Consider the following 22,694-nt stretch of genomic DNA (forward strand, 5'->3'; position numbering starts at 1 on the left):
CAACTTTTTCATTCTCCTCTTTCACTGTCATCAAGAGGTTCTTTAGTTCTTTACTTTCTTCCATAAGGGTGGTATCATCTGCATATCTGAGGTTACTGATATTTCTCCTGGCAAACTTGATTCAAGTTTGTGCTTCATCCAGCCTGGCATTTCTCATTATGTACTCTGCATATAAGTTAAATAAGCAGGGTGACAATATACAGCCTTGATGTACTCTTTTCCCTATTTGGAACCATTCTGTTGTTCCATGTCCAGTTCTAACTGTTGCTTCCTGACCTGCATACAGATTTCTCAGGAGGCTGGTCAGGTGGTCTGGTATTCCCATCATTGTTTTGCTCTGAGTGGCTAGACTCTCTGTTCACTTCACCACACATCATATCTGCCATGTATTATGTTAAACACACATATAATGAAAGTGTAGAGAGGTGTGTAAAGCAACACTGCTTCTCTAAAACTTCAGCCCTATTAATTTTGTTCATATATCACTTGGATTTTTATTAAAATAGTAAAAAAAAAAAAAAAGACATTGTACAAAGTGACTGAAATGACAGTGCATTTCTAAGCCACCAGTGAAGAAATGCTAAGGTGGGGCGGAAGGATTTTTGCTTTCAAAGACTAACATGATTCAAGCCTCAGGTCAAAGCAGTCTGAGCCCTTTGGGCTTTTGATGAATGGACTGATTATAAAGTTCAATCCAGTAGCAAGGGAACCATGTGTTTTAGCCTCTATCACCACAAAGCAGACAGACCCAACTTAGGAGCAATTGCCCACACCTCTTTCTGTGTGGGTTCACCTCCTCCTCCTTCCATCCAATACCCTCAGCTATCTAACTGACAAATCAACAGATCAGAGTGTAATAACCCAGCATCCACTGAAAACAGCCACTCTGCCTGAGTAAGTTCACCCAAGAGCTGGTCATTGCCCCATCATTTATTTTTCCCCCATGACAGTATGAAATGCCTCACCTGGGTTCAGGTAGAAGATACCTCAGTTTCAAGAGAAATGCGATTCTTGTTGATGAAGCCAGGCTGATTTCTAACAAGCATGGCACACTCTTTTATACAAAATGGGGAGGCTGGGTTTCAAAGAAGAGAAACACAATCCAAGTAGATCTTTGCATCTCTCAAATTTCTCTCCTACCAAAAACAAGTTTAATTTTCAAATCTATAGTAGAAAGGCTTGTTACTTAAATTTGAACCCTCCCAAATGGTAGGTTCATCTATAGTCAAGACAAATGGAACCTAACTCAAACTGGGATCAGAAAAAAAAAAAAAAAAAAACCGATGAGCTGACATAACTGGGAGGTGAGATTTTAGGCAGAGCCAGGTCTGAGTATTGTTGGGAAATATTCAAATAGGAGCTGTTAGTCGTGACACCAGCCAACCCACTGGTGACATCAGCCCTGCGTGTGCCATTAGGGCGGGGCTCTCAGGAGCCTTCTCTCCCTCTTGACTTCCTCTCCTCACTGTCAGCTTCACTCTCAAATAAACTCTGACCTCATGTTACAAAACGCCAGCAATAGCTCCAGGTCCACAGCCCCAGGAAAGCTCCTTCCCAGGGTTCCAGCAGAATTCCTGGGTCTAGAGCAGATCAGGAGTCTGCTGCTGCTCCTAAGTCACTTCAGTCATGTCCAACTCTGTGCGACCCCATAGATGGCAGCCCACCAGGCTCCCCCATCCCTGGGGTCTAGCCTAGACCAATCACGACCACAGGCCTGGGTCACCTCAGGGGAGCTGGTGTAGGAACAAAGCAAAAATGGCAGTGGGCTGGCTGCCCAAAGTGGAGGTAGGTGGTGCAAACAGAAGAAGGGGTAGACACATGCTGCTGAAGCCAGGAGAGTCATGTCCACACAAGTCCCATGAGAGTCAATGGGCCCTTCCTGGGGGTTCTGGAAATGTCAAAAGGATCAGGTTGCTTTAATGACTTGCCTCAAGTGCTGTTAATATCCTTGTCCTCAAAAGATTGCTTTTATTGTTGACAGAAATACTTAACAGATGTAAAATCTACACTCTAAGGCTCAGATGGTAAAGAATCTGCCCGCAATGCAGGAGACCCGAGTTTGATCCCTGGGTCGGAAGAGCCCCTGGAGAAGGAATGGCAACCCGCTCCAGTATTCTTGCCTGGAGAATTCCGTGCACAGAGGAGCCTGGTGGGATACAGTCCAAGGGATCACAAAGAGTCAGACCCGACTGAGCAACTAACACACACACACAAGTAATATGCAATTGGCCTTAAAACACACACACAGTGAAGTGTCCTTCCAAACTGACTGCCTACCTGATCAGGCTGCCCCAACAGTCTCAGGTATGTTTTCTTAGGGGTATCTGTGGCTATGAGGGGAGCTCTCTCCCAATTCCCTACAACCAAATTGCTGTGTTAATATCAGGTAACTAACGATGTGTTGCTATTTCTATCACTAAAGTTGAACTTTTTTACCTATTGATAAAAATTCTCAACTATCAGTAAGAGAGACAGTTTTAAAATATTTTTAGAGACTGTAACACAAATTAGTATCACAAAATAGACTTCGGAACTGTTCAATATTCATGAGTTAAATAGATCAAGCATTGACATCCTGGAGTCTGTGGATTTTTTTGGTTTGTTTACATTGAATGGCTTTTTTATAAAAGAACTGGAAAATACCTTTATCTCCCATAAGGAGGGGTTCTGATATGCAGTTATTTTCATCTTCAACAAGAATGCATCTTTATCTTTATTTCTTAATTAGAGTTTTTGCTAACTACCTTTTCCCATTTCTCTTGTGTTTTTAAGAGAAAGGAGAAGCATGAGTGTGTTCTGTATGCCCATCTGTTTTTTACATCATTTGTAATCTCAGATAATTGTTATTTGCTGAGCAAGGGCTTTCCGGCTAGGGCTGGATAAAGCGACAACTAGATATAAGAGTGGGAGTTTTATTGCTACATTTAGTGTATTTCTTCACTCATTCATGCATGCCTTTGCTCATAAATGCCCCCACCTCATTCCACAAAAGATATGAAATGGAGCTTTATTGCTATAAGTTCATGCTGGCCTAAATATTAAATTCTGTGTGATAATCACTTGGGCTATTCATTCACTTGTCACGGAGTTACTTACAGCTAGTGCAAAGTCTGTTTTCTCATCAGAGGTTAGCGGTCCCCTTTCCTTGATCAGGATTAAATAATGCTTCCTTCGCCACTCCTCTTTGGTTTCAAGAACACATCCACTTTATCCTTGTTGACCTTGCCCAACAGGCGATGCTGGGATTTCCTTCAAGCATTTGTTTCTGTCAATATTTTCAGGCATTTCTGCAGGCTCTGGAGAGGGCAGGGGATTTTAACTACCCCCAGCCTGGGGCTCCTAACTTCCAGGCCCCAATACATCTCCTCCTTAGCAGCAGCAGCAGTATTAGTAAAGTGCATTTCCAAATAGTGTCCTCTTTCTGAAATGGGCTGTTTGTCTGTTGGAGTTGGAGGTAAGCATCAGAAGTCAATTCTGGAAGGTGTCTGCAAAAGAAACAAAATGTCAGACACTGTGCAGCCATCCCCTGAGTCAACAGGCAGGTGTCACGGCAGGGGGAACCCAGGGCCAGGTGAGAGGCCAGGAGCAGCAGCATCAGGACGGGCTTGGCGCCCGCATCCACCATGGCCTGGGCTCAGATGTGAGAGTGAGTTTGGGGGCCTAGTTTGGGTCAGGGCCCACCCACAGCCAGGGGATGGTTGACCTCGCTGGCGGACTTCAGTGGGAATGGAGTAGTGGCAATCAGAGCACTGTTACCAAAGTTCGGGAAGAACTCAGGTTGAGATATCTACTCCCTCCCACTTTTCCAACCTGTGATTCCATTCCCTCCATGTTTGATGGATGTTCTATCCAAAATCTTTCACCTCAGCTGTGTATACAACTTACCCTTATATCATATTCTTGATACAGTCTCCCATTTTGCTGAGTCCATTTTATTTCCATAAAGCTTGGAAAACCTAGACTTGTCCACTTTTCTAATAGACTATTTTTAGAGCAGTCTTAGATTCATGGCAACATTGAGGGAAAGGTATGAAGGTTTCCCATATATCCCCTAACCCCAGGCATGCACAGCCTCCCCCAGGGTGTAGCATGTGTTGCAGTTGATGAACACACCTCATCACCCCAAGTCCACAGTCTACAGGTTCACTGCTGGTGGTATACATCCTGTGGGTGTGGGCACAGTTGCAAGCACACGTGTCCACCATGACAGCATCACCCCCAGTAGCATTCCTCCCTGGAAGCCCTCTGTGTTCTGCCCACCGTCCCCCTACCTCCCACCAACCCTTGGAGACCATTCCTCTCCACTTTTTCCTCCCCTTGTTGGCCTCTTTAATGACTATTTACTTGAGTAGATATAATCTTCTAGTCTTGGCCCTTCTTTCCAAAGTCAAAAACTCTTTGAAACTGGTTGAATTTTCAGATTGATAACATTACCTGCAAAACTTTCTAAGACTCCCCTCAAAATGACATCATCACCATGAAGGGTATGAGAAAATAGAGACCTGTACTGATTGCAGTCCTGTAGTCTTCTAACCTGTCCTGACTTCTTCCCCATTTCCTCTTTTTATGTGTATTTTCCAACATCTTATAGCTTGCTTAGTGGGAGGATTGGTCTGAATTGCCTACTTCACTAATACCAGATATGAAAGTCCCAGTTTTATCTTCTATCACACGAAACAGACACAAACACCTGAGAAATGGGCCAGGCCATTGTTCTGAGAGGGTACACCAGCACAGGAGGAAGAAATGGAAAATCTTACTAAGTGAGTGCCTACTGTGTGCGTGAGTGAGCAGGGCTGGGTTGGTAAGCATTGAGCTAAATAAACTGGACTCAGTTCTGAACTGGGGTAGGTGGTTATATACACAAAAGAGCAGCGAGAGAGGGCCCCAGGGGGCCTGCAGTTATGGAGCCTGTTGGGAAGCAGATACTAATCCAGGGAAGAAACAGGAGGGCTTGAAATGGGGCCAGGGGCAGAGTGCCACCTTCTCATGGGAGCCTGTGCTGGCCACACAGTCTGTCTGAGCTCAATCCCCTCATCCTTGAGCTGGTGATAGCAATCCCTGCCTCAAATGATGACGGTTACGATTATACGAGCTGTCACATGCACTGTGTCTGACAGTGCACCCAGCCAGAGCCAGTGGTCATGACAGTAGGGTGACAATGTGGCAGTGGTGGCCCAGAGCCAGTTCCAACCAGCTCACGAGCCAATGTTACCATCTCTTCCCAATTTTGTACTATGTGGCATCTTGAGTGACTCAAAGTCAGTCACAGCAGAAGTATTTACACCATGGAAATGGGCAAATGCTAATATTCTGGGCTCTTTTTGCTCCAGAAAACTGGATGTTGAACCATGACCAGTGCATCTCTAGCAATCTATGAGGAAAATATAATAAGAGCCAGACGTGTGTGTGATCAAAGAGGGAGAGCCTAGGATTGCAGGCCTGAGCAGACTGGGGCTATGTGTCCTGTTGTCCCACACTCTTGTGAGGGGCTTTATTTTTATCATGGTTTTGTTTGGAAATCTGGGGTGGGTTTTTTTTGTTTTGTTTTGTTTTGTTTTTTTGGTACAGCAGGGTCATTGCTTCCTATTCAGAGTCTCTGGCCCCTTCTTCCAAAGCTGAGCTGTTTGGAGACTGGAGGAGGGAAGCAGGGGTTCAATGTCATCTAGCGAAAAACATTTACTCATAAAAAGTTTCGTGTTAATATAGCTGCTGAAGATTTCTCCCAGCTTTTACTCGGCAGCAGTGGGCTGAATCGTTGACTGGATTTTACTGTGCTGTGGTTCCACTGAGGAAGGCCAACTTCCTAAATCATATGCCTGACAGCTGCCATATTTCTGAGCCCGGAGCCAAGCTGTGACCTTCTAGTTCCACAGTAACTAGAGCCGGGTGACATGCATAATAAAGGAAGTACCTGGAGCGTTTTTAAAATATGGAAGGAAGGCGAAATCAGATAGAGGTGTCAGTTGGAAACCGGTTACCAGAATCGAGGCAATCCATCTTTTCTGTCTCAGGATGTGGATGCGAAAAGCACGGTGACTTTCACTTGGCAAAAGGATTTTGAAATACATAGGTTTGGGAAGCCCCCTACCCCATGCTAAGGACTGTGCTTCACATATCATGCAATTTTCACAACCACCTTATCAGTAAGGTTTTAGTGTCTCCGTTTTACGTGCAGGGATGTGAAAGCTCTGAAAGGTTGGAACCGCTCCCAGTGACCCACAGGTGTTAATGACTGAGTGGGGAATTGAACTCGGTTCCATCTGCTGGCCTCTGTTCTGGCCACTGTCCCCAAACTGCTTCCCAGTTGGAGACTCCCCCTGACTCATCGGCTCACCACGGATTCCTCTGCCTTGAACATCCTCCCCACCATCTCTCGCCTTGACTGTCTCCTTTTCATTCGTACCGCATCTGTCATCCCCGCTGAGCGGCTCTCCTTGCTTGCTTCTCACTACATAAGCCCTCCCCACTCCTCCACATTACTAGTCACCCCTGTACCATTGCCCAGTGTGATGCTTCCAGAGCACATGTCACTCTCTGAAACTGTCATATCGTCTGTTTACATGTTGCTTATAATTCTGCCCCTTCTTCTAGAGCATAAGTGCTGTCATAGACACAGTAATACATAAATAAGAGTTCCTAACGCACAGTAGCTGTGTGATGAGTACTGAAACAATAGATGGATACATGAATGGGTAGATACGTGGATGGATGCACAGATGCAGAGATGGGTATGTGAATGGGTAATGATGGATATATGCATGGATGGATGTGTGGGTAGATGAATGGATAGATGCATGGAAGGATGGATGTGTGAACGTGTATGTGGATGGGCACATGGGTAGATGTATGGGTACATGAGTGCATGAAATTGAACAAGCTCATGTTGGCCATGGGAGATTCCTTCCTAGTTCAGGCCTCCTGCAACTACTCATCTTCTCAGCCATCCTAAAGGGGTCCCAGGAAGCTCTCCTGGAGACCTGTATCCTTACCTCACCTTCCGCAGCAGACTGAGAAGTGCCAGCCTCCCCAGAGGACTAATATTACCAACGGAGTGATGTCAGCAGGGATCTGGGTTGCGGATTGACCAAGGGCTGTACTGAAACTAGGACAGCTCCCAGAGGAGAACTGGCCAGGAGCAGCTCCCCTGTGTGGCCTCTGTGCAAACCCTATACATGTCTCCCCAGCCTTCTGACCAGCTCCAGGGTCATCCAACCCCAGGGCCCCCTTTCCCCCAGGCCCCTAATTCAGAGAGGTGGGGGATACAAACACCAAAACATGCATGGCCTCTATCATCCAGGGTCACCTAGTCTAGAAGAATAGGTAACTGTATAAACAAACACCTTTTAATTATAAATATGAAAGCTGTGATGAAAATGACATTCAAGGTGCAGAACAGGACAGTCTGACAAGGGCAGAGAGAAAGGCATATCTGTGTCTGCCTGTTAGAATCAAGAAGAGCCGAGCTGATGCTTGAAGGCAGCCCAGGGGTCAGAGGGAGGTGTGCGGGCCCTGGAGACACTGCAGGCAGAGGCGCAGAGGCTAGAACTGCACACTTAACGAGGGGACACGGCTGCGAGGGGCCTCGTGTGGTCCACGGCGGGAACTAGGCTCCGATCTGTAGGCAGTGAGGGCCCCAAAGGGCGCCAGAGGCCTGAACTCAGAATGACGTTATGATCAGATCTGAATTTTAGAAAAAGTTCACTCAGGCACAGGACAGATGTGAGGGGAAGAGACAAGAGGCTAAGAGGTCACTTAAGATGCTGCCACCGAGGACAAGAGGAGCAAGGAAGAAAAGTCAAAGACGTGCAGCTGAGCTGAGAAGCATGAAGAAAGTGGAATCAGCATGATTTGGTGATTAACTGGACTTGGAGGGTGAAAAGAAAGCTTTGTGGCCACCCCTCGCTGGGAAGAAGGTTCCTGACCCACCTGCTGACCTCCCGCAGATCAAATACGCTGGACTCCATGCTTTACCTGAGTGCCTCAATCTTCTGGTGACTTGGAGGAGATGGCTGAGCATCAGGCTCCAGCGAATCCCAAGTGCCCATCCCTGGACAAGTAAATTGACCAACATCAAAAGCCCATGGGAGCTGCTAAAATTACAGAGGCTTAAACCCTATCTCAGACCTACCAAGTCAATGTCAGAACCAAACTCCGATGTCAGGACCTGGGAATCTGTATCTTTAATTCTGCTGGTGATTCTGGGGCCAGAACCATAGGGCACCCAGTCTGGGAAACACTAGTTCAGTCTCTCCACTAACATTTGGGGAGAAGGATCAGGAGCCAAGTCACCCCTCTGTCTCCTTGCCCCTGGCCAGCACAGTGCCTCTTGCAAAGTGGATACTGGTTCTATGCCACCCAGCTCACCCTACACGGGTGCAGAGTCTCTGCAGGGGCACAGGCTGTCTGGAGACGTGGTGTTGAATCTAGACAAAGATGTCGACCTAGAATGTTCTACAGCAAAGGCAGTGGTTTCCCCACCCAATGCTGTCAGGAAATTAAATGACTAAAGCAACAATAAAGCAATGGGCCAAACAGTCAAGTCTGGGCACAGCTTTAACGACTAATTTCTAATGAGAGTTTCAAAACACTAATTTTCCAGAGCAGAAAATCAAGTTGTGCTCATTTATAACCCGTCATCTGCAATGAGTCGGAGGATATTTCTTTCTGTGTTGTCAGTTAACTTTCTGAGCCCGTCAGAATACAAAGTAGGGCTGTGGGGCCATAAATCAGATCTTTGGGACCTGATAAATGGTTATTGTGCAAATCCTGCATTTGCATTGGATCTGGGGACATAAATCTACTTCTCATGATCTTACTTTAAAAAAATTATCCCCCTGAAGTCAGAGTGAGCAATTTATACAGGCATTCTTTGCCAGCTGTTTATTTTTCTCACCTTTTAATGACTGCCTTTTCACTCTCTGCGTTTACTCTGTCTTGTAAAATGTCACTCATCACATGGAAGAAACTCCCAGGACTTCGGTGTAAATGTGCCCACCAGGAAGAATTTACAACTTTTTGCTCATCCAGAATAGCTATTGTTTGGGCAAAGACTGTCATAACTTGCTAGTGTTAGAAAGAAGCTTCCAGACCCTCCTTGAACCTGCCCTTTGTTAGATGGGAAACCAAGACTCCAGTTGGCAGTATTGTCACCAGGCCAACTTGGTGACAAGACCCAATGTCCTGTTTGGGTTTGAGAGAAATAAGAATCCTTGATAGCGTGAAGAAACAGCTGCAACCTTCATGATTAAGACTAAGCAAAGCCTTCTTTCAGAGACAGAGACGTGAGTCGATAGGAAAAGCCAAAGAAAGAGCAAGGTGCTTGCTCACTCATTCCTTTGTTATTCATTCATTCATTCACCAGGCATCCGGTTACCTTGGCCCATTCTCCTACAGTCATTACAAGCAAGAATAAAGATCCCATAGATGAGCCTCGGAGAGTTTTTCATTTGACTCAGTATATGTCAAGCAGGCAAAAATGAAAGACCATCAAAATACCCCTGTTATTTTGGGCCCTCTGCAATTCATTAGTAGAATATTCTGAAGCACATCATGAAAAGGATGTTTGGTTTTTTTTCATTTTTCTGTGCTTTAATCACCTAGGAAACCATGGAGAGCTCACTTCCTTGAAGGTATTTCTCTTGTATATAACAGCTTTATTGAGACATAATTCACAAACCCCACAATCTACCATTTAAAATATATAATTCAATGGGCTTAGTATACTCACAGAGTTGTGCAACCGTCTCCACAATCAATTTTAGAACGTTTTCTTTACCCCAGAAAGAAATCTATTCTCCTTAGCCATCACCTCCATTCTGCCTCTCCTCTGCCATAGCAACCACTAATCTTTCTACTAATCTACTTTTGGTCTCTATGGTTTTGGCCAGACTGGATGTTTCATATGAATGAAGTCACACAGTGTATGACCTCCTTAGGTTTTTTGTCTCTTTTTAGAAAGACAGGAATATGGGAACAGAACTGCTTACTATCTCAAGAAAAGACACATTCATCCTTTTTGCCATCAACTTTATGAAAGTTTCAAATGCACAGAAATGTTGAAATAATTTTGCAGTGAGCATTCATTCACCCATCACCTAGATTCTACTGTTTTCTTCCACTTGCTGTATTGCAAATCTACCTGTCTCCCCCACAGACTACAATTGTAGTGATGGGCATTCAAGGGAGCAACTTCCAACCTTGCCGTATTGAGAAGGAAAAATACTCAATTATTCACAATAAAATGTCAATTTAGGAGGTTTTAAAAGCCAAGAATGTTAGTAAATTGACATTAGAAGCCCAGAAAGATAGAATTATGTTCAAAGGTTGGAGAAGGCTTGGAATAGCTTTCCAAGAGAGCATGTGATAGGGACATGAGGCCCAAGGACCGACCAGGTTTGGAACGACATGCGTCTCAAAGGGCTGCTCTAGCAAGCAGCCTGGCTCAGCGGTCCACACTGGGAGAGCCAGGGAGTAAGCCACATGTTTAGGGAGAGAGCAGCCTTTTCCTGCATCTGCTAATTTGGCTGGGTTTGTTGTTGTTTTTGTTTGGTTTTTTGTTTTGGGGGAAGTTTTTGAGATCCAGAGGTTTAGTTTAAGTGTCAATTTTGACTGATACATTTGAAGGAAAGGTGCATTTCATTTGCTCTTGCACAGCACAAGCTTTTAGAATTGTGATGGTACCCAGAGCCCCAGCTCCTCCCAGACCAGGGGCCAGCATCACACGCGCAGATGCCCCAGGGCTGTGGTCTGGATGGTCAGGAGCGAACCTGGTGCATGAAGAGAGGGAGCAGGACGTCCGGTGGGTGCTGAAACCATACACCACTCACTCTGCCTCCCAGCCCATCCGCTCTCACCTTCTGGCCCCACAAGCCTGTGTGTGAGTGGTGTGACTCAAGAAGGGTTGGAAGACACTGGCCTGTGTGGTGCATGCATGTGCGCGCGCGCGCGCACGGGCAAGTGTGTGTGTGTGTGTGTGTGTGTGTGTGTGTGTGATGAAGACACATTTATTTTGTGTTACTACGAAGTGAAAAGAAAAGCTCTTGGCAAACAGTTCAATAGCTCCTGCTGATAAGTGCAAGGTAATTCTTTTTAATGAGAGAGCTAGCCTTGATATAACCATATTAAGGCTTCTGTTGGAACAGGAATTCAAAATGTTCATCTGGGTAATTTACTCATCAGTCACCAGTGTTTACCAAAGGCCAGCAGATGCCCTGAGAGACACAAAAGCACAGATAAACAAGATGTGTCTCCCAGACTGCAGAGAAGTCTGTCCACTAGGGGGAAGCACACAATTAGGACATGTCATTTTATTGTATATACACTTAGGCTTAGGTTGGGCCATATGAGATTGCTGACATCTGATGGGTTTTGACCACTAAAAAGGCAACTTTATGGTTCAGCCTAGTATCTGTACAGTGTTCTGTCACTCTGCGAGGGCTCCCATGACAAACGACTGCAGACTCGGGGGCTAAGAAAAGAGACACTTCTCACACTTCTAAAGCTGGAAGTCCATGCTCAAGGTTCTGGCGGACTCAGTTTCTGGTGAAAGCCCTTCTCCTGGCTGGAGGACAGCCCCCTCCTTGCGGTGTCCTCATGTGGCCTCTCCTCCATGCGTGCACAGGGTGGAGGGGGATTGTGCTCAGGCCTCTCCTTCTTCTCAGAAGAACACTAATCCCGGCAGATCAGGGCCCCACCCTGCGACCTCAGTTAACCTTTATTATGTCCTTAAAGGCCCCATTCCCTAATTCAGTCACACTGGGTGTTAAGGCTTCACCATGTGAATTAGGGGAGAGGTGATGGAACACAAATATTCAGTCCATAAAGAGAAGCGAAAGTCGCTCAGTCGTGTCAAACTCTTTGCAACCCCATGGACTATACAGGCCATGGAATTCTCCAGGCCAGAATACTGGAGTGGGTAGCCTTTCCCTTCTCCAGGGTATCTTCCCAACCCAGGGACCAAACCCAAGTCTCCTGCATTGCAGGCGGATTCTTTACCAGCTGAGCCACAAGGAAAGCCCAAGAATACTGGAGTGGGTAGCCTATCCCTTCTCCAGGGGATCTTCCTGACTCAGGAATAGAACCGGGGTCTCCTGAATTGCAGGCGGATTCTTTACCAACTGAGCTGTCAGGGAAATCCTAACAAGTGTGTAATTAATACATTGTATGTGTATCCATACACCATATACAGTATTACATATCATGTATAATATAATACATACATAAATATTTTTATGCAAAAAACTAAATTTTTTATTAAGATTGTATTAAATCTACAAATAACTTTGGGGGGAATTCACCTCATAACAGTATTTAGTTTTGTAAGCATGAACATGGTATATCCATTTATTTAGGACTTCTCTAATCTGTCTTAGCAATGTATTCTAGTTTTCTGAGTATAGGTCCTGTATATATTTTGTTAAGAATTTTACAGGTCTTGACTACCTTAAATGGTATTATTTACATTTTATTTTCCAATTACTATTTGCTAGTACATATTAATACGAGTGAGTTTTGTGTATTAACTTTGCGTTTTGTAACTATGCCAAAGTAACATTCCTGTTATTAATTTTTTAAATTCCTTCAGATTTTTATACCTGATTATGTCATCTGCCCATGGAGGAAATTTTACTTATTCCTCTCTAATCTATATGCTTTTTATTTTCCACCCTTATTGTACCAAGCTCAAACCCCCTAGTACACTGTTTAATAGAAGTTAATACATATATGTTTTTGTAGACACACACAGATCACGTATATAATATACCTCCTATAGCAGTAAGGTTGCACAGAGGAGAGAAACGCTGACTTTGCCAAGAGGGAAATGGAGATGTGGGGGTGTAAAGGAAGACATCTTTATATTATTAGCTTTTATTGGAAAAAAAAAAAGGACTTTATTGCAAAAAGATTATAGGTTCATGGTAGAAGTTTTAGAAATCCTGATATGAAAAAATAAGAAAGATGCAAATCCCAACTAGCCAGACACAGGCACGACTACTCTTAAGGCCAAAGTCAGCCAGGGAGGCATCTCAGCCCAGAGTGTGGGTCCTGGGACCAGATCCATTGCTTACCAGCTGTGTGACCTGGAGCAAGTCACATCGCCTCTCTGCGCCTCAGTACCCCCATCTCTACAATGGGCCAGTAATCCCAACCCCCATGAAGCTGTGGTGAGGGTCATATGAGTTGACCTGTGTGAAGCACTGAGGAAGTTTCTGGCACAGTTAGTGCTCAGTAAGTGTTAATATTATCTTCTATTCTATCACTGTTATCATCATTGCCGTTATTCTCAATGTGGCTGCCACTAACATCCCCTTCCAAGGTTATTTTCTCAGCCCCGTTGGCAAACGGGTTTGGGATTATGAGCCCAGCGGTGTGATAAGAAGGGCTTGGCACGCAGGGTATGGTGGGGAGAGGGATTTTGAAGCTGACCTTGGACTCCAGAGGAAAGTTGTTACTGATGTTTGTGAGAAGGATGCAGTGAGCACCTCCTGTGTTAGCCCCTGGGCATTCTCTGTTCTACACATGAACCTCTGTAGTGGGTGAGGTTTTCACCGTCTTCTTCATTTCTTGAATATAGTCATCCTGCTACGCTGTGTCTCTCTTGGTTTTTAAGGTCTACATAGTGCTTTGTTGTCTGGGTAACCCATCACTTTTGATAAACAGTTGTGTGCATGTGTGCTAAGTCGCTTCAGTCGTGTCTGACTCTGCGACCCTATGGACCATAGCCTGCCAGCCTCCTCTGTCCATGGGATTCTCCAGGCAAGAACACTGGAGTGGGTTGCCATGCCCTCCTCCAGGGGGGTCTTCCTAGCCCGGGGATCAAACTCTCATGTCTCCTGCATTGGCAGCCGGGACCTTTACCAACAGTGCCACCTGGGAAGCCCCTTGATAGACATTTTTAAATTTTTCTGTACTCAGCAGTGATGGAAGAAACATTCTTGTAGCTGAGTAACTGCCAAATAAGTTTGAGTAATGCTTTGTTCTGAGACCCTTTCTGGGATAGTCACAGTGCGAATCTATATTTTCAAGGCTCTGAAAAGTCCTGCCAAGGAGGGGCAAGCTTTGATTTTATTAACCCAGCATTCCCAAATTTTAGAAATTGCTCCCTTACTATCTTTTGGCTAAATTATTGGCAAAGGAATTTCTAGATCAAAGGATACAGAGTTTTAAGGGATTTTCTTTCCTTCTAAGAATGTTGTTTTGGGAACTGGCAAAGTTGGAAACAAAGCTGCTTTCTTGGCTAAACCAAGATGTTCTTTTAATCACAATTAGATGTAAAGTTCAAGACTCAAAAAGCATGTGTGATGTTCTTTTAAACATTCAAACAATCAAGACATGTGCAAAAAAATTACATGGGCTCTCTTTGATTCTTCTGGGAAGTCAGCTTAGAAGAGGTTGATTCATCCAGAAAGCATCAATTTTCATTTTCTAGAATTCAGACAGGAAAACATGTAAAATGAGTAAAAGAGTCTCATACGGACTATCCAGAGGGTCATGGGAAATTTTAAATGCTGCGGCAGACCCTTGAGAAATGTCCATTGTAAATATTGCTTTTGATATAAAACAAGGCTCAAAGTAAGTGTTTTGGACGGGCTGACTACTCTTCTTTTACTCTGCCTTAATGCATCCATACTGACTCAGTAAACACTTCCTAAACTTGCACCACCAGCGGGGCCCTAACTAGCCTTGTCCTCTTGTAGAACTTATACTCCAGCGGGAAGATGGGCAGTAAGCCAGTAAATCAATGTTTAACCACATTAGCTGAGTGCAGCTTACAGCCTGTAGGAGAGTAAACAGCATGATAGACTGGGGAGCCCCTGGGAGAGGCCCCTGAAATGGGCTGGGAGGGAGGAGGTGACATTTGAACTGAGGTCTGAAGAGTAGTAAGGAGCCAGCCAAGCAGACAGCTGGGGACAAAATTCCCGGTGGAAACCAGCGGTTAAAACGAAGGCGGGGAGGGTGGAGGTCTGCGGGCTTCGGGTCTGGGAAGGCATGAATGAGAAAACAGCTGGCGGCCCCGGGCAGTGGGAGGCTCAGAGGCCCAAGAAGTGTTGTCTCCCTTGTCAGAAGCTCTGTGACTCCACACAGCTGACCCCATCGGGGCACTACCCATCGTCCCTCATGGACCAGGTGCATGGCCATCTTCACACACCCTGTAAATCCCGGGACACCGACTCCTCGGAATCCTATAACTCTCTGCTTCCTGTTCACTTTTCACGCACTGGCGTCTGCTCATTCGCCCACCCATCCTTGACTAAGGCCTGCAATGGACCGGACACGTGACAGACCACTGGACCTGGGAAGAGAGAGAGACAGCCCCTCCTCTGGGCCCTCACCCCTCGTGTGCCAAGTGCAGTGTCCAGCGATGAACCCCCTTGGTAAAAGTCCTCAGCAGGGGCGGGAGCTTCCTGCTTTGCTCACTGCAGTCTCCCCCGTCCCTAGCAGAGCTCTGGGCTCCTAGCAGGTCTTCCAAAAATGTAGGGCATCAGTGCCCGGGGCTGGGCATGGTGGACCCAGGGCTTCCCACACGGGGACCAGCAGAGTCACCTGTTCAGGGACCGCTCCTCTAGACCACGGGCCAGGCCAAGGCAGGTGGAGATGTGCTCTGGGCCAGGTCTCTCCACATGGAGCCCAGACCCTCTCAGCTCCTCCCCAGAACCATGTGGCTCTCCCACAGCCCAGCCTCGGTAAGAGACAGTGTCTGGGATTGCTGCCGCCCAGCCTCCAGTAGAGGGAGAAGGCCTGTCCCCTAAGCCAAGCGGACACTGCTAAGAACCTCCTTGGTGGCAGCTTGCCAGGCGGTGCTCACTGACCTTCAAGGCATGAAGCCGGGCTCTGCCATCCATCTATCCCACTCTAGTCTCTGCCACAACCTCGCTCATCCACTTCTCAAAAGCACCAACACCTCTGCTCGACTTGGTCTCAGCTGAGCTGAAATGTTCAGGTGCTGAGCAGAGGCATGACCTGTCAATTAATCACCCAGTAGAAACAAAGTCTGAGAACAAATCAGTGGAGATTAACTTTGCCTTGCTGGTCTTCTGACATCCGGGTTTGCTCTCCCAGCGAGCATGTTTCTTCAAGACAACCCACCCTGGAAATGGCACCTGGCAGAGACACGACCCCGCCATCCCTTTGATGGACAGACACAGAACTTGACCTGCAAGCTGTATAGCCCTGGAGGAGAGGCCCCCAACCTGGCCACACGCCGCAGGGGGCTGATCCATCTCACTCTGAAACACCAAGACTAGTTGGTTTCATTTTGCTTTTCAGCCTTCTAATAAGTGTTACTTATTATTAGCACTAATAAGTGTTAGTAAAGTTGGATAATCATGGGCAAGGGGTAGTCTCACGAGCAACAGGACACTGGACTAGCACATCTACATGCCTGCACGGCCTGGGAGAAATCCAGCCTCTGTCCTGGAAATCAGAGAAAGACAGGCTGCTTCGTTTCAAGTTGGTTACCTAAAGTCTCCCAAAGTGAGTATCGTGGGAGCTCAGGCCTGGGTCAGTCAAACCATGTTGAAGAAGGCTTGTCCCTTCATTCATTCATTCATCCATCCAACCCCTGAGTGCCTGCTCCGTGTGGGCCAGGCACTCCTCTAGGCATCAGACACACAGGCGAATGAGACAGATGAAAGGAGGGTGGAGAGTAAGGCAAAGCCTGCGAGACATGATCAGGAGTTTGGATTTTATTCTGTGCCCAGTGGAAGGTTACTAGAGGATTCTAAGCAGGAACTCACTCATATGAGACCGTGGTTAAGAATCCGCCTTGCAATGCAGGAGACGGGTTCAATCCCTGGTCTGGGAAGATTCCACATGCTGCGGAGCAACGGAGCCCTTGCACCACAACTGCTGAAGCCCGAAGGCCCTAGAGCCCATGCTCCACAAGAGGAGCCGTCGCGATGAGAAGCCTGAACACTGCAACTAGAGAGAAGGCACTACCCGCTGCACTTAGAGAAAGCCTGTGCGCAGCAACAAAGATCCAGCACAGCCCAAATAAATAAGGGAATATTTTTTTAAAAGAAAAATGGTGAATTTTCAATTGGCTGCTCTTTGAAGAACTGACAGTAACAAGTAGAAGAGAGGCAGAGTCAGGCACCACAGTGGTCCAAGCAGAAGACACTCACTAATGATCTCACCTCCTGCTTCCTATGACAGAGCAGATGACGGACTCACGGCAAGCCTACCCGGGTCCACTGAAGGGTGGGAAGGGAGCTCCTGGGGTGGGCTGTGCGCTGTTTGTCATCACGGCAGTCCAGCACAAGCTGGAATCAAGATTGCCAGGAGAAATATCAATAACCTCAGATATGCCGATGACACCACCTTTATGGCAGGAAGCGAAGAGGAACTAAAGAGCCTTTTGATGAAAGTGAAAGAGGAGAGTGAAAAAGCTGGCTTAAAACTCAACATTCCAAAAACTAAAAGCATGGCATCCGGTCCCATCACTTCATGGCAAATATATGGGGAAACAATGGAAACAGTAACAGACTTTATTTTCTTGGGCTCCAAAATCATTGCAAATGATGACTGCAGTCATGAAATTAAAAGACGCTTGCTCCTTAGAAGAAAAGCCATGACCAACCTAGACAGCATATTAAAAAGCGGAGACATTACTTTGCCAACAAAGGTCTGTCGAGTCAAAGCTATGGTTTTTCCAGTAGTCATGTATGCATGTGAGAATTAAACCATAAAGAAGACTGAGTGCCAAAGAATTGATGTTTTTGAACTGTGGTGTTGAAGAAGACTCTTGAGAGTCCCTTGGACTGCAGGGAGATCCAACAAGTCCATCCTAAAGAAAATCAATCCTGAATAATTCATTGGAAGGATTGATTCTAAAGCTAATGCTCCAATACTTGGGCCACCTGATGCAAAGAGTTGACTCATTGGAAAAGACCCTGATGCTGGGAAAGATTAAAGGCAGGAGGAGAAGGGGATGACAGAGGATAAGATTGCATCACAGACTCAATGGACATGAGCTTGAGCAAGCTCCAGAAGATGGCGAAGGACTAGGAAGCCTGGCGTGCTGCAGTCCATGAGGTCACAAAGTCGGACACGAATGAGCTACTAAACAACAAGGGTCAGAATGTCTGTAAGGAACCGACCGAGCTTTGGTCCATGTGCCATCGCAAGATGGCAGCTGCCAGGAGAGTGTGATGGTAGCATTGTAATCTGGTAGCACCTCATGCAGGAGGACCTCAGGACTCCACCAGGGGCTCTGGGATGCCTGGGAGGGCAGTCCAGGGAAGAGCCTACAGGTGTCGGGAGCTCCTCCCCTTGTCCTCGTGGAAGGTCATCACCTCGTGCTAAGCTGGACAAGCTCTACTTCCGTCTCCCCAACTCTGAGAGGTCCTGCCTGGCCACTCACCGGGCAGCCCTTCCTGTCCACGCCTTCCCTCTATGGCATCGCGCCATCCAGGGGACGTCCCTCCTATTACCAAGACCGCCTTCCTGGGCCCCGGGTCCTGTGGAGCAGGACAGAGCGCCGTCCCCATCTCTCCAGGACCCTGTGCCGGCCTGTGTCACGTACCTGAGCCTGGACTCTGGGACTGCGTGTCCTCCCGTCTCTGTGTGCTTTGTCAGGAGACGTGAAGTACGTTCTCAGAGCCACAGCTGCCTGAGCTGTGCCAGAACACTGTGTATCCTTCTGCCGGGAACTCTCTCCAGTTCTGTTTATAAATAAAGTGGTTGATTTGAATCACCCAAGCAGATATTTCATTTAACCTAGGGGGCCCATTGGGCTGGAATTAAGTGAGGAGCTATATTACTTTGAAAAATTTTTTAACTAATTTATTTATTTTAATTGGAGGATAATTACTTTGTAATATTTTTAAGTCTAAAATAATAGCAAGGATCTTGCTATCCCATGCTGAACAAATGTGCATCCTCAGTGCAGTGGAAGTGAACCCAGGAAGCCTGCAGAGGGGTTCTGTCAAAGTCTCTCTCTCCTTCCCACCAACGCTGAGGCCCCCAGAGAGCTGGGCCCCTGGCTTGGAAGTCCTCTGGCCAGGCAGCTTTCTTCCCCACTCTGCCAGGGCCCTGCCAACAGTAAGCCCACTTCCCAGGATGATGCGGTCCTGGAGCGTGGTTAGATGCCCCCCACCCTGCCTCCCCACTGGCCTGATCTACCGATCAGCCTGCCCTGCGTGTTTGATGCTGATACCTGGGAGAGGCCAAGCCTTGGCAAGCTCACGAGCAGCTCCTGTGAAGCTACACACAGGCTGCAAGGAGTCTTGTTTTTTGATTTTTCTTCCCTTGTAACAAGCAAAGTTCACATCACAGACAAATTGCCTGGAAATTCCAATTTAATAAGGCATATGCATTTTTCAGGCCTAGGCGCACAGAAAATGTCTTGCACACCAGTATTTTTGCGCCAAAAGGTTTATTAAAGAGACAGCTTTGAAAATGCAGAAACGTACATAGAGTGCCTGGCCAGTCAGTCTCAAGGGCTCGTCGGCCAGGAGGTGGGAGTGCAGGCTGGGTGACGAGCGCTGGGCTTTCTTCCCCTCGGGGGTAGACACTCCAGGGCTGGAGAGGGGCACAGCTACCTCAGGGGGCCTCCACAAGCTCTGAGTTTGGAGGCCATGGGTTCAGGGAAAACAGCGCTGGGCACTCGGGCATTCTCAGTAAATGGAATGACCCCACCCTGCCCTTTCCATGGCTGCAAACCTGAGTGGACGCAGGAAGATGGACATCCAAGAGATCTGGGATCCAGGAGGACCTCCCCAACATCTCAGTAGGAAGAGGCAACAGAGAAAGTCCATTAACTAACAGAGGAGGGCAAGGGGCCCAGCAGGCATGCAATTAAATAGCACAGCGATGGAGACCTGGTTGCTTTTTCATATATACATAGTTTTTTTTATTTAGTTTTGTCTGTGCTTAGTCTCATTGCTACATGGGCTTTTCTCTAGTTGTGGTGCTCGGGCTTCTCGTTGCAGCAGCTTCTCTCGTTGTGGATGGAGCACGGGCCGGAGGGTGAGAGGGCCTCAGTGGTGCAGCTCCCGGGCTCCAGAGCACAAGCTCCATAGTTGTGGCATGCGGAATCCTGGTTCCTCGGCGTGTGGGGTCTTCCGGGACCAGGAATCAAACCTGTGTCTCCTACATTAGCAGGCGGATTCTTTATCACAGAGCCACCAGGCAAGCTCCCAGATCTGGTTATTTTTCAAAGAAAATAAAATAGCGGGGTATTATCCTGTAAAACCACTCAAGCTCTTGCTTTCACTGGCAATGTGGTAGGTATAGACCTCAACCACCAGGCATTGTTCTCAGGGGACAGCTTCCAATCAACCAACCCCTGTAAGCTTGTTATTCAATATAACTCTTCCCTGCACAAGAAGCCAACATGGTCATTATGGTGCAACACTGTAGCAACAGAGGACCAAAAACAAAGACAGGAGAATAAAAGGGCACTCTTAGCCAAGGTGGAACGTGAGATTACTTAATTCAGTTTTTATTTATAATCTAAACTCTGAGTTAAGTAATCAGGGAACAAAGTACAGTCCATTTAAATTTTTCATTATTTCAAATATATTGAACCACCACAAATCACTCATGGATCAACCTTGAACTTGTTACCCTGTAAGATGGGAAACAAATGTCACCATTCTTCGTGTTTTCCATTTGCTTGATGTTCCAACTGAAAAAGAAAGAATAAAGCAACATCCAACGGGCAGCCACCTGCTCTGGGCACTCCACTCCACCCTGCGAATGCAGAGCGGCCAGTACCTGGTCCAGGGCATGAACACACTGAATCCTGGCTAGGCTCCAGTGCCTGGAATCTGGCACACCCGTGTTTAATTCCATCTCGGCTACTTCTTAGCTGTGTCGCTTTGGGAAGTGGCGAAGCCTCTCTGAGTCTTGGTTATCTCATCTTTAGAGAGGGATGATACCCACTTGATCAGGTTGCTGTGAACCACAGAAGTAAATGAGGCGCCAACTGTGAGTGGTGAGCACAAGCCAGGTACAGCAAGCATGCATAATACAGCCAACTGGAACCTCGTCCTAACGTGGAGAAACTGGTGAAGGTGTTGAGAAACTGGTGAAGGTGGCAGGCCTATGAGGGCCCATACGCTGCTCTTACAGGCATTTTCATCCATGCGTGTGCCCAGCAAGGACGAGAGGATGGCGTGACTAACCCTTCTAACCGGGGGACTCAAAGCAGGCGGGCAGTTGGGCAGGGGGGCGGGCAGTTGGGCGGGGGAGGACACATTTCAGGTGGGTCTTAGCAGATGGCATCTTGCCAGCTGGAAGTGTAAATTACTATCAAGCTGAAAGGCGGATGTTTTTAAAGCAGTTCGCCCTCAGGAGTAATTTATACATTTCTTCTGCTTTGAAGAAATATGGAAATGATAACTGAGGCATCGAGAGTGATGAGAAAACCTCCGTTAGCCTCGTTCATTCTCTCCATCTGTTCCCCGTCACTGTTTCGGCTTCAAAGCCTTGTTTCCCCAGGGCTCACCAAGTCATGCATTTCCAAAACACTCCGGGGGACGCAGTGGGTCACATCAAGAGAGCGTGCTGGCCTGGCCCGGTGTCCAGTGGCACACCCAGCAGCCTTGGAGTCAGGCCTCACTTGACCCTCACAGCCACCATTGAGGCCACTGGGATTGTCCCACCTAACAGAGGAAGAAATGGGTTCACAGAAAATCTGAGTCTCCTTCACTCCGAAGTCGATTACCTTTCACTCCCCCGTGATGCTGACAACATGTGCGATTGGGCAGAGCTTGTGTGGAGGTTAAGGGCAGGGCCCTGGCTCCAAGTTCAGATCCCAACATTGGCTGCACACTAGCCGTTGACCTTGGCAAAGGCATTTATCTCTCCAGCTGTGTGTTTTGTGGGGGTTGGGGGGATGGAGTTGTTTTTGTTTTGATTTGGTTTGCTTTCCCACTGGTTTAATATTTATTGTTTTCCTTGGCAAAAAGTCAAAGTGCTAAATTTTTAAAAAAATAAAACATCCTACTTAAGTGGTTTTTTTTAATATACAAGTTGGTTTAAAATGGCCAAAGTTCAGGGAAAACTAAGAAATCTACAGCCTGTAGTTTAATAATAGAAAAAATAAGACAATCATGAGGTCTGTAGCATCTAGCATCCTCTTAGTTGCCCACGTTTCCTTAGCCACCCAGGTCAAAGACATCCAGGTCATGTTCAGCCAGACAGACAAGACTCTCATTTCTTAATGTACCTTTCTGTTGCTTGAACTTCTTACAATGAGCTTGTGTTACTTTTATAACAGCCTCAAAAATAATAAGAACATTCTTTTTAATTTTTATTTTATATTGGAGTGTAGTTGATTAACAATGTCATGTTAGTTTCAGATGCACAACAAAGTGATTCAGTTATACATATACATGCATCTGCTCTTTTTCAAATTTTTTTTTCCTATTTAAGTGATTACAGAACATTGAGCAAGCAGAGTTCCCTGTTCTATACAATAGGTCCTTGTTGATTATCTATTTTAAATAAAGTACTGTGTGTAGAACATTTTAAAATTCTTTGATGGTTTCCCATATATCTAGAATTCAAACCCCTTAAATGATTCAGGTTCTTTGTAATTTGTCCCTCCAAATTCATTTCCTTTCAGTTTCCCCTGGAGAAGCTATGTTCCAACCACAACCATCTACCTTCCGGTCCCTAAATATTTATTCATTCAACAACTATCTATTGAGTGTCGTATATGTGCTAAGCAGTGTTCCAGGAGA

At 46.4% G+C, this 22,694-nt stretch overlaps 1 protein-coding gene across 2 annotated transcripts in view; it reads left to right on the plus strand.

Moving 5' to 3' along the window:
- CDH13 (cadherin 13) overlaps positions 1-22,694 on the plus strand; it is a 981,031-nt gene that overhangs the window by 928,022 nt on the left and 30,315 nt on the right. The window lies entirely within an intron of this gene.

The sequence above is a fragment of the Cervus elaphus genome, chromosome 4, assembly GCF_910594005.1.
Source record: "Cervus elaphus chromosome 4, mCerEla1.1, whole genome shotgun sequence".
Lineage (NCBI taxonomy): Eukaryota > Metazoa > Chordata > Mammalia > Artiodactyla > Cervidae > Cervus > Cervus elaphus.